Source organism: Mauremys reevesii, linkage group 2 (assembly GCF_016161935.1).
Source record: "Mauremys reevesii isolate NIE-2019 linkage group 2, ASM1616193v1, whole genome shotgun sequence".
Lineage (NCBI taxonomy): Eukaryota > Metazoa > Chordata > Testudines > Geoemydidae > Mauremys > Mauremys reevesii.
In genome coordinates, this window is record NC_052624.1 from 216548623 (window position 1) to 216558365 (window position 9743).

The 9743-nt window shown below is 41.4% G+C and overlaps 1 long non-coding RNA gene across 1 annotated transcript in view; it reads left to right on the plus strand.

Annotated features, from left to right (window-relative positions):
- Positions 1-5086, plus strand: part of LOC120396552 — a 33473-nt gene extending 28387 nt beyond the window's left edge. Inside the window, exon 3 of the long non-coding RNA XR_005593219.1 lies at positions 4382-5086. This is a non-coding gene — a long non-coding RNA (uncharacterized LOC120396552). The remainder of the gene's footprint in view (positions 1-4381) is intronic.
- Positions 5087-9743: the final 4657 nt, after the last annotated feature.

Sequence of the window (9743 nt, forward strand, 5' to 3'; positions counted from 1 at the left end):
GTTACATTGAGCCCCCATCCATCAAACTAGACTACCAATACCTGCCCCCCTTCAAGATTATAGAACAGGTAAACCCAGTGGCCTTCAAGGTACAGCTCCTCTGAGAGCTTGAAGATTTCCCCCCCCCCCCATTTCCACATCTCAATTCTAAAGGTAACATCAAGATCCTAAAACAGTCTATGGACAGGTGTATGTGGTGCACAAAATCCTCAACTTTTAGCAAGTTATGGGAAGGCTCCCGTACCTGGTGGACTGGGAAGCTTACAATCCAGCTGGGCAATCTTGAGAAGCAGTAGAGAACATCCATACCCCAAATCTATTGTGAATTCTTCTAGAAGTACCTGGAAAAACTGGGCCATGAGGCACCCTCAAGTGGGTGGGGAGAAATGTCAGGAATTGGGTCCTTTAGCAGAGCCAGTTTGCAGGCAATTTAATGAGTGCAACTGACCTCTGGTAGGTTGCCTGATTGGCTAGGCTGCCTGATTGGTGGGAAGAATCATCAGACCAACACATAATCCCAGCAACAGTTTGATGGTTGCTCAAAGAATTTTCCCACAGCCATGATAGCTCATGTGTCTTCTTATTCCCAACTTTGTGCCAGCCCTGCTCCTGCCTTGTCTCATTCCAGGTTACATAGCTCTGACCTGTGGCACAGGCCTTGTCTACACTACTGGGGTAACTCAACCTATGTTATGCTACTCCAGCTGTGTGAATAATGTAGCTGGAGTTGACGCAGCTTAGGTTGACTTACTGCGGAGTCTTCACAATGCTGCGTTTATGGGAGACGCTCTCTCATCAACTTACCTTACTACTCTTGTAGTGGAGTACCAGAGTTGACTGGAGAGTGCTCTGCAGTCTATTTAGCGGGTCTTCACTAGACCCGCTAAATCGACCCCCAGCTGCGTCAATCCCCAGTAATTGTAGATATGGCCTGTGATTCCTAACTTCTGACTCCAACTCTGACGCTGGGCTCCTATTCCTGACCACTGATTCCTGCTCTAACCATGAGGCATGACACCTACATCCTGGTCTTTGTCAGTGAGAGAAAAAACTTTTCCATGGAGGTTTAAAACAGAACTGTTTTCTTTATTAAAATTTTATTCCTCCATCATTCAAGCACAGGCTTATTTAGGAAGGTATTCTCTGGTGAGATAATTAGAGCTGACCAGAAGGGATTTTGGATTTTCATCTTCAGAAAAAAATTGGCAAAAATCAAAAACCTTTCACCTGAAAAGTGAACATTTTGATTCACAAATGCTGCCCTAGTGCCTCATGGGAGTAGTAGTTTGGTTGCCTCGTGCCCCCAGTCTCCTTTATGGGCTGAGTGCTCTTGCTGATCTACATCCCCCACGATGCACCACAGTTTCCCCTCTTGCAGTGCTTCATGGGAGTCATGTTACTATGGTGCATCATGGGAAATGTAGTCCAGCTGGGGACCCTAGCCCACAGAGGAGAGTCAGGACATGAGGCACCACAGCAGTATTTCCAAATTGAAACTTCTGGTTTGGACTGAGAATTTGCAACCCAAAATTCTCAATTTTAGAGTATTTGGTTATTAGTCGAAAAGGCAAAATTGCATATGAAAAGTAGACACTTTTTGTGAAACTTTTCAGTAGTAGAAAATCCAAAAACAGTTTCAGTGGAAAATTTTCAACCAGATTTAGTACTAATCTTCAGCAGGACTACTTAAAAATAGGTGATTAGCAATATAATGTTTGTAGTTACCCAAAGACAAATAACTTGGGGGTAGCATGTTAATAAGTGAAAACATTAAAGGAAAGATTCCTTCATCATCAACTCAGTTTTTATTATTGATCCTCCCAAATGCACAATCAGACAAAATTATTCACTTCCCAGCACAAGAACAGCAACAAAACTACTTTATCTTCAAACACTGACAAACTGTGTTCAAACTATCCAAGGAAGAGTGGATCTTACCGTTAGTACAGATCATATTTTAACACAAGATGTTTTTTTTCAGTGAAATGTGGTAACTATATCCAACTTGTACTAAAAAGAAAAAAATACATCACCAACTTTTCATATAATGAAGACAAGTACACATGATTTATCAAATTACAAGGCAAAGTAAAATCATTGTATTGCTTTTCTATTTTTATGGGGTTTTATGGTTACAGGAAACAACGATTCAATAAACCATCAAAAAAAAAAAAGAAGTAAGTCAGAATAAATTTGTTTAGGAGGAATATGGTTTGTCTAGGAGCCCTTATGTTTTCCTGGAAGAAAGTAATGCACTAGGAGATGCACAGGCATCTCCTGCACTGCAAAACCGCTCATTCCCTAGGCTCTCTGACTTCCTGGGGCTGGAACAAATTAGGTTAGAGTTATATTTGGCCAGGTGCATTTTTTTCATATTTTTCTCTTATCCTGCTCCCCTGTACATAATTTTAGCCTCCTCCAAATCTCCCATTACTACCAGCTCCAACATCCCTAACCTCAAAATTGAAAATCTCCCTCTGCAGCTATTCCTATCGATCAAAACACTCCTTTCACATGTGGAGGTCTCTTTTTAGGAATTAGTATAGGTCATGCATAAAAGTTAGTCAGGCAATCCCTTTCTATCCCCATTGGTGGCATCACAAAACAGTTACAACATTTGCCATGATAATACAAAATGCATTCCATTATTGATTTCATTGGTGGGAGGGAGGACCCTGCCACATAATTTAGGTTCAGTGTGCCACATAAACATGGTTTCTTAATTACCCACTGAAAACAGGACTTACTGGCTGGCTATGCTATGGCCATCATCTTGGCTGACACACTGGGGATTCAACAAGGGACTGCCAGAGATAAAAAGCATGAGCTTTTTCTATAGCTTAAGCTAAAGAGCCAAACTCTGAAGCTGAGACCTGTCATGGACTGTCAGCCTCCGTGGATCAGGCACAGAGGGGGACATGTAACACACTGTGGCCAGTTGGTTGCATACAGTGCTTAATTGGTTCCAGGACTGAGCTCCGGCACATCTAGGCTTGGCCCTTCAAAGTCGCAGCACCTCTGGGCTCGGTGCATCAGTAATGAATGTAAAGAAATGGCTTGAGCTCCGGTGCCTCTTTCAAATTACAAATTAAGTACTGGATGCAATTCAAATGTGAGGTAAGTCCCCAGTTATGTGAGTGCCACCATCTTAGCCAGAAATGGAAATTGAACTAGGAAGTGCTAGAGCTGAAAGCACAAGTCTCTTCTGCGTGAATTAAGGATCCAAGTCTGTAGTTGGGGGCTATAACAGACTCATCCTCTATGGATTAGGCACAAAGGGGGGCATATAACACTGACAAAGTAGGTTACATTTGCAGTGAACTTAAAATATAATTTCCCCATGTCACATTCACATCAGCTAATTATATACGTGCAGAGCTTGTTAAAGCTGCATGTAGCTCCCTGCCTAAAGAGTCATTAGTTTTGCATAGCTCTAGCTATGAAAGGGTTATTCATATCCCATTCTTTGTATTGTTTAACTATGTGAATGTCAGACCTGTGACCTGAAGTTTCTGGAACAGCACAAAACCTGCTGAGCTGAGAAGTACTGGGTCCCATCCCTTTTACAACAATGGTTCATATCTACTTAGTGCTGAGCATCTTGCAACTGGACCTGCATGGTGGAACACCTAGATATCGCAGACCAGAGGCCAACATGAATGCAGGAGCCTAATTCTGGGTATACGAATTTCCCTGGGGAAGGAACCCAGTGTTAGGAATGAAATTTTTTTCATAGGACATAAAAACTGTTTCCTGCCCAGTTCTAAAATGAGTATAATTACAGTTGAATGAGACTGATGGCAAAAATAACAATTTTTAGAAGAGAGGGTTAAAGAAGAGAACTGAACTGAGCGCAGACTTCTCTTCTGATTAAAAACTTGCAAAAAGTAGAGCTTCAAAAAGCAACTGAGAAATTGAAAAGACACTAATATAAAGAAAACAGAGGAAAAAATGAAAGCGGTCAGACTCGGCACATACGCTCAAAGTTTCAGTAAATTTTGAAGGTATCTGAGCTGCTGTCAAAATGCTGTTCATCATCATATCTGAGAACTATTTTGAATTGCTGACAGGTACATTAACATCCATTATTTTACAGTTTATAATTGAAGATGTAAATGGATATACTACATTATCTGAAAGCGAATGCATTGATTATAGAGATTTAGGATGATTACATTTACACGGTTGTATAAAACATTAAAAGCACAATATTGAATCATTTGTTATTAGACTAGGATTGAGACAAAAGATATATCAGCTTGTAGTTAAAAAATTGCTTTTTCATGCAAGCTAGGGTTAAATAGATTCTATTTTGAAAGAGAAAAGCCTGAGGAAAAAATCAATTTACTAATAGAAGACTGTTTTATTTCTTATTTTTCAGTGCATGCTGAGAATTCATTCAGAAGGTCCCACAGACCTGGAGCTGATGAAATAGCTTTGCATCTATCTAAAGCAAATTCATGAGTAAAATCTAAATGAAAATGATGTAATAATCCAGATTATTTTTCTGATAATTTATTGGCAACACTGATCATGTTTCATGCTCCAGTACTACAAGAATTGTACAGTTATTTTCTAGAGATACACTGAAAAGTTTAGGAAAGGAGTGCACAGGTCATTGGCAGTACAAAGTACTGTATTACAGCAAAGACATTATTATTTGTATGGAATATTCAGGCTGGATTATGCCATCTAAATAAATATTATGTGGCAGATCTGATGAGGAAAGTATGTTTCATTGGTTTCCATTTCACTGAGTTATGCATGAGATCACACTGTGTTATAGGTAAGCAAATTTCAATAGCACTCAAAACCTTTCCTTCTCTTACAGTTTTATAGCAAAATTTTAGTCCAAAAATACAGGGCACAAAGCTGGCACCACACAAGAGTGGCCTATCCTGGAGAGTGTATCAAGCATGGCGTGGAATAGGGATGGAACTCTCTGACTGTGACCCACAGAACTTCTCAGTAGGACAGTGCATTTATGCAAATAAGGTTCCTTCCAGTTATCCCTCTTCAGGTTTTGGTCCTATTGTTTCTGAAAATGAGACTGCAATAAATCCCATGGAGTAGAACCAAGGAGGATGGGACGGAAAGGAATCATGACTGATAGCTTAATGGGGAGAACTGGATTTGAGTTGATCTTAATGGAAGAAGGAAAAATGTTCTCACCCATATTGTGTGGGTTTTTTTGTTTACCCTGATGGGGTCCAAACTTCACCCTCCCAATTGACAGTCCCTCTTCTGGCACTGTCAGCCCGGAGATCACTGTCTTGGTTTGTCACTCATTCAGTCTTTCTGACTGATAATGTGGAGGAAATCTTTCATGTGAGGAGATGGGAAGATTCTGCATGCATAAACAATGTGCCTCCTCATCTCTTCACAGGCAGATGGAAGAGTTATGAATTCTACCCCACTGCAAGGGATGCAGATAATCATTTACAGAGATTCTACAGCATCGGTAGAAGGGTTTTGTTCCACAGGATGTGTGGGAAGCTCCAGGCAGGTTTGCTACTTGGAAGAGCCAAGGGCTATATTTAGCCTTAATGTGATGTGAGTGATAGCATTTGGCAATCTTTTGCAGAAATTAGTAGGGTACTTTTTCCCCACAAGACATATTGCATACTCAGTATATGGAGACTTCATTCTAGGTCAGAGACTGCATTAGTGAAAACATCTTCTACTCAAAATATCTAGAGAGATGAGTAAGAAAACTATATTGACAAAATACACATGGAGAGAGATACTAGATGTTCCTTCTAAACACAAACCAATGAGCCTTTAATAATTCCATATGATACCAAGTCCCCTCTGTGGTGCTGACAAAAGAACAAGCGACAGTTTCAGATGACTAAGAGTGGATGTTTGATATTACAACTATTTTTTTATTATGTTTAAATAGTAAAGTCTGAAACAAATGAGTTGCAAACATTTTATTTTATGGCATAAATTTCATGGTCTGATTTGGATTCCACAGTTTAGGAGAAACTCAGCAAATGACATGATACACCATTTTGGAAAAATAATTCCATCCTTGTGATGGAGATAATCTGTCCTTGCTGTCTGCTGAAGGAGCCCATTGTATTTTAGCATAAAATTTGACAAGGACATATTGCACAGGTAAATTCAATCACATTTAAATATTCCTCAATACAGTGAAATTTTGGTTAAAAATAACTGAACTACCAAAACTCACAATGGTCACTATTTTCTTTCTTGAAGACCCTTTTCACCAATAGTTCTTTCAGGAAGGACAACTATTTCATATAACAGGACTCCACTGGCCATCACATACAGTCCCCAGCTAAAACCCCTCCAACGCATCATCAGGGATCTACAACCCATCCTGGACAATGATCCCACACTTTCACAGGCCTTGGGTGGCAGGCCAGTCCTCGCCCACAGACAACCTGCCAACCTGAAGCATATTCTTACCAGTAACTGCACACTGCACCATAGTAACTCTAACTCAGGAACCAATCCATGCAACAAACCTCGATGCCAACTCTGCCCACATATCTACACCAGCGACACCATCACAGGACCTAACCAGATCAGCCACACCATCACTGGTTCATTCACCTGCACGTCCACCGATGTAATATACGCCATCATATGCCAGCAATGCCCCTCTGCTATGTACATCGGCCAAACTGGACAGTCTCTACAGAAAAGGATAAATGGACACAAATCAGATATTAGGAATGGCAATATACAAAAACCTGTAGGAGAACACTTCAACCTCCCTGGCCACACAATAGCAGATCTTAAGGTGGCCATCCTGCAGCAAAAAAACTTCAGGACCAGACTTCAAAGAGAAACTGCTGAGCTTCAGTTCATCTGCAAATTTGACACCATCAGCTCAGGATTAAACAAAGACTGTGAATGGCTTGCCATCTACAAAACCAGTTTCTCCTCTCTTGGTTTTCACACCTCAGCTGCTAGAACAGGGCCTCATCCTCCCTGATTGAACTAACCTCGTTATCTCTAGCCTGCTTCTTGCTTGCTTATATATACCTGCCCCTGGAAATTTCCACTACATGCATCCGACGAAGTGGGTATTCACCCACGAAAGCTCATGCTCCAAAACATCTGTTAGTCTATAAGGTGCCACAAGAGTCTTTGCTGCTCTAACTATTTCATTAGAATATCAAAAGATCAAATGACTGACAACCTTTCATTGAGGTAAAAGCTTGTCCTGCAGTTAAGAAAAGTTCTTCGGAACCTCTTTACCCATGCTAGTACGTATTATGCATGGCAAACTCATTAAATTTGCTTCATAATGTTGCTGTAAATATTCAAATCATGTCACCACTCCTGTTATTGCAGCAAATGAAAAGTTGCCTGGATCTGCCTTGAGTTTGTTGGAGACTTTATGCCTTGGGAAAGCAGAAAATAGATTCTATTAAGAAGAGAGAGAAGGAAATGTGGATTTTGCTAGAGTGGTAGAAAAGTATTATAGGAAACTCAGGAGAATGCTTGCTATTGACAAAGAGAAGAAGATTGTGTGCGTGTTTGTTTGTTTTCAAAGCTGCAGAGGCAGCCTTCTGAGAAGAGAAAAGTTGAAGAAAGAAGCTATAAAATGGTCGGCAGATATTTGCAAAGAAAGAAGCCTGTGATAAACAAGCATTAAAATTCTTTGAATTTTTTTTTTGTTACTATAACCATATAGAGAGCTTACATAATGAGAAAATTTATTAAATATGCCTACAGAAGAAAAGAGCTTGGGCCAAAAAGATGCCAATTTGCAGAAACATCTTCAGTCTTTGCATTGATGTTTACTTTTTCAACTTCAGTAAGAGCTTGGAAATATCATACTGACATATGAAGGGACAACTTGCCTTTTAATTTTCTGGCATACAAACAGGATGTTGTAGTTTTGAGTGACTTTCCATTGTGTAGCACTTCAGAAGATTTGCAGCTGCACAAATAATCTTTTCAGGGTTTTCATTGTGTCATCTTCCAGAGGCACATCCAGGGAAAACCTCCCTACCCCAGCCTCACCAAAATCTGCTTTAATAACATGATGTGATGAAATGTTGGATACACATGAGAAATATGCATGTGAATAAAAAGGGGAAATTCTCCCTTGCCTTTTAATTCCTCTTCTCTGTAAAGAAGAGAGGAAGGAGGTTGTGGTTCAGGCACAGGACTGGGCTCAGATCTTGATTCAATTTGTGGATCTGTCACAGGCTCTCTCTGACTTTCGGCAAGTGACTTAACCTCTGTGTATTCTGCTGCTCTAAAATTGGGATAATAGCTCTTTCTGTGTCATCTTAAGGTAGGTCTACACTGCAATCAGGTGATATGACTGCAGCATGTGTAGACATACCTGCTAGATCAAAGCTAGCACGAGTAACAATAGAAACTTAGCCATGGCAGCAACATGAGTTAGTCTCCTGAGTATGTACCTAGGGTCCTGGGAAGGGTTCTACTCAGGGAGTTTATCCCATGCCACTCATAGGCATGGGAACTAGGAGTGTGGGGGAGCGGGGTGCTGCAGGACCCCCAGGTTTTACACAGGACTCCGTTGCCGGCCCCACGCCGCTGGCTGCTGGCACCGCACCCTGTGTCCAGCACTGAAGCTAGGAAATGTGATTCCTAGCTCAGCCTGATCTAGCATGCTAAAAATAACAGGGTGGATCTTACAGCACTGCCAGTACCTCAGGTTAGCTGCCCAAGTGCAAGCCCACCCAACCCCCTGGTGCTGCCCAAGCTGGGGCTGCCACCTGTGCCACAATGCTAACTCTCGTTATGTTGAGTTAGTGTAAGTCTGTCTACCTGTGCGCGGGGAATCCCACCTCATCCCCCCAGGGACTTGCCCAATATCTGCAGACCCTGATCTAGAATCTAGATTTCTTAACTCACAGTCCTGTGCTGTAATTCCCAGAAGAACCATACACGGTTATCATAGGATTTTCCTTTTGAACTGGTAATATAAGAGGCTAACATCCTCCTCCTCCTCCTCCTCACCTTAGCTCATATCATCAACCAGTGAAGCTGTCAGACATACAGAACCATGCAACCCTTGCTATTCCTTGAGTAGATAGCGGTAAACTGAGCTTTTGGAACACTTCCCTGGGCTCAAGCCAGGGAAGCTAATGATCCAACCAGTAGACCTGGTCATGTGCCACCTGAGACATGTCACATATACGCTAAGACTACGTTCTGTATTGCTTCTCATTTCACTAGCAGGATGATATGGGATTGGGAAGGTGTGTACTACCCCTTTAAGCGACAGACTGGAGCCTACAACCAACCAAAAGAGCGTGGGTGTAATCCAGGATGCTCCCTGCCCTAACCTGGGTCTAAGCTATTTAAAGAGGAACAGGAATCTGAGTAAGAAAGAGGGGACTAAAAGCCACGCAGGCCGTTATTTGCGGGAGGGAAGGCCCTCATCTCAGCACATCTCTTGTTCATGGAACTAGCTTGATTGGGCCCTAAGACTTTTTCTGTGGACTTTACTTTTGGGAGCTCTTAAACAAGGTTCTGAGGTAAAGGCCTTATGAACTGTTGTTAGAACTGTTCCTTCTCTGAGAAACTTATAGAGGGGGACACGTTTATTTTGTGAGTTTGTGTTTAGCTTCCCCCTTGCTTGAATCCTCTTCAGCGAGATATAAACACACATGTGGAAAAGTGTTTGTATTAAGTTCAGGATGTACCTTGTGTTGATCACGTCTGTTATCCATTTTGCTATATTTCCCCTCCATTCCCCTAGGGAAAAAAAAGATCCTCTTCTCCTT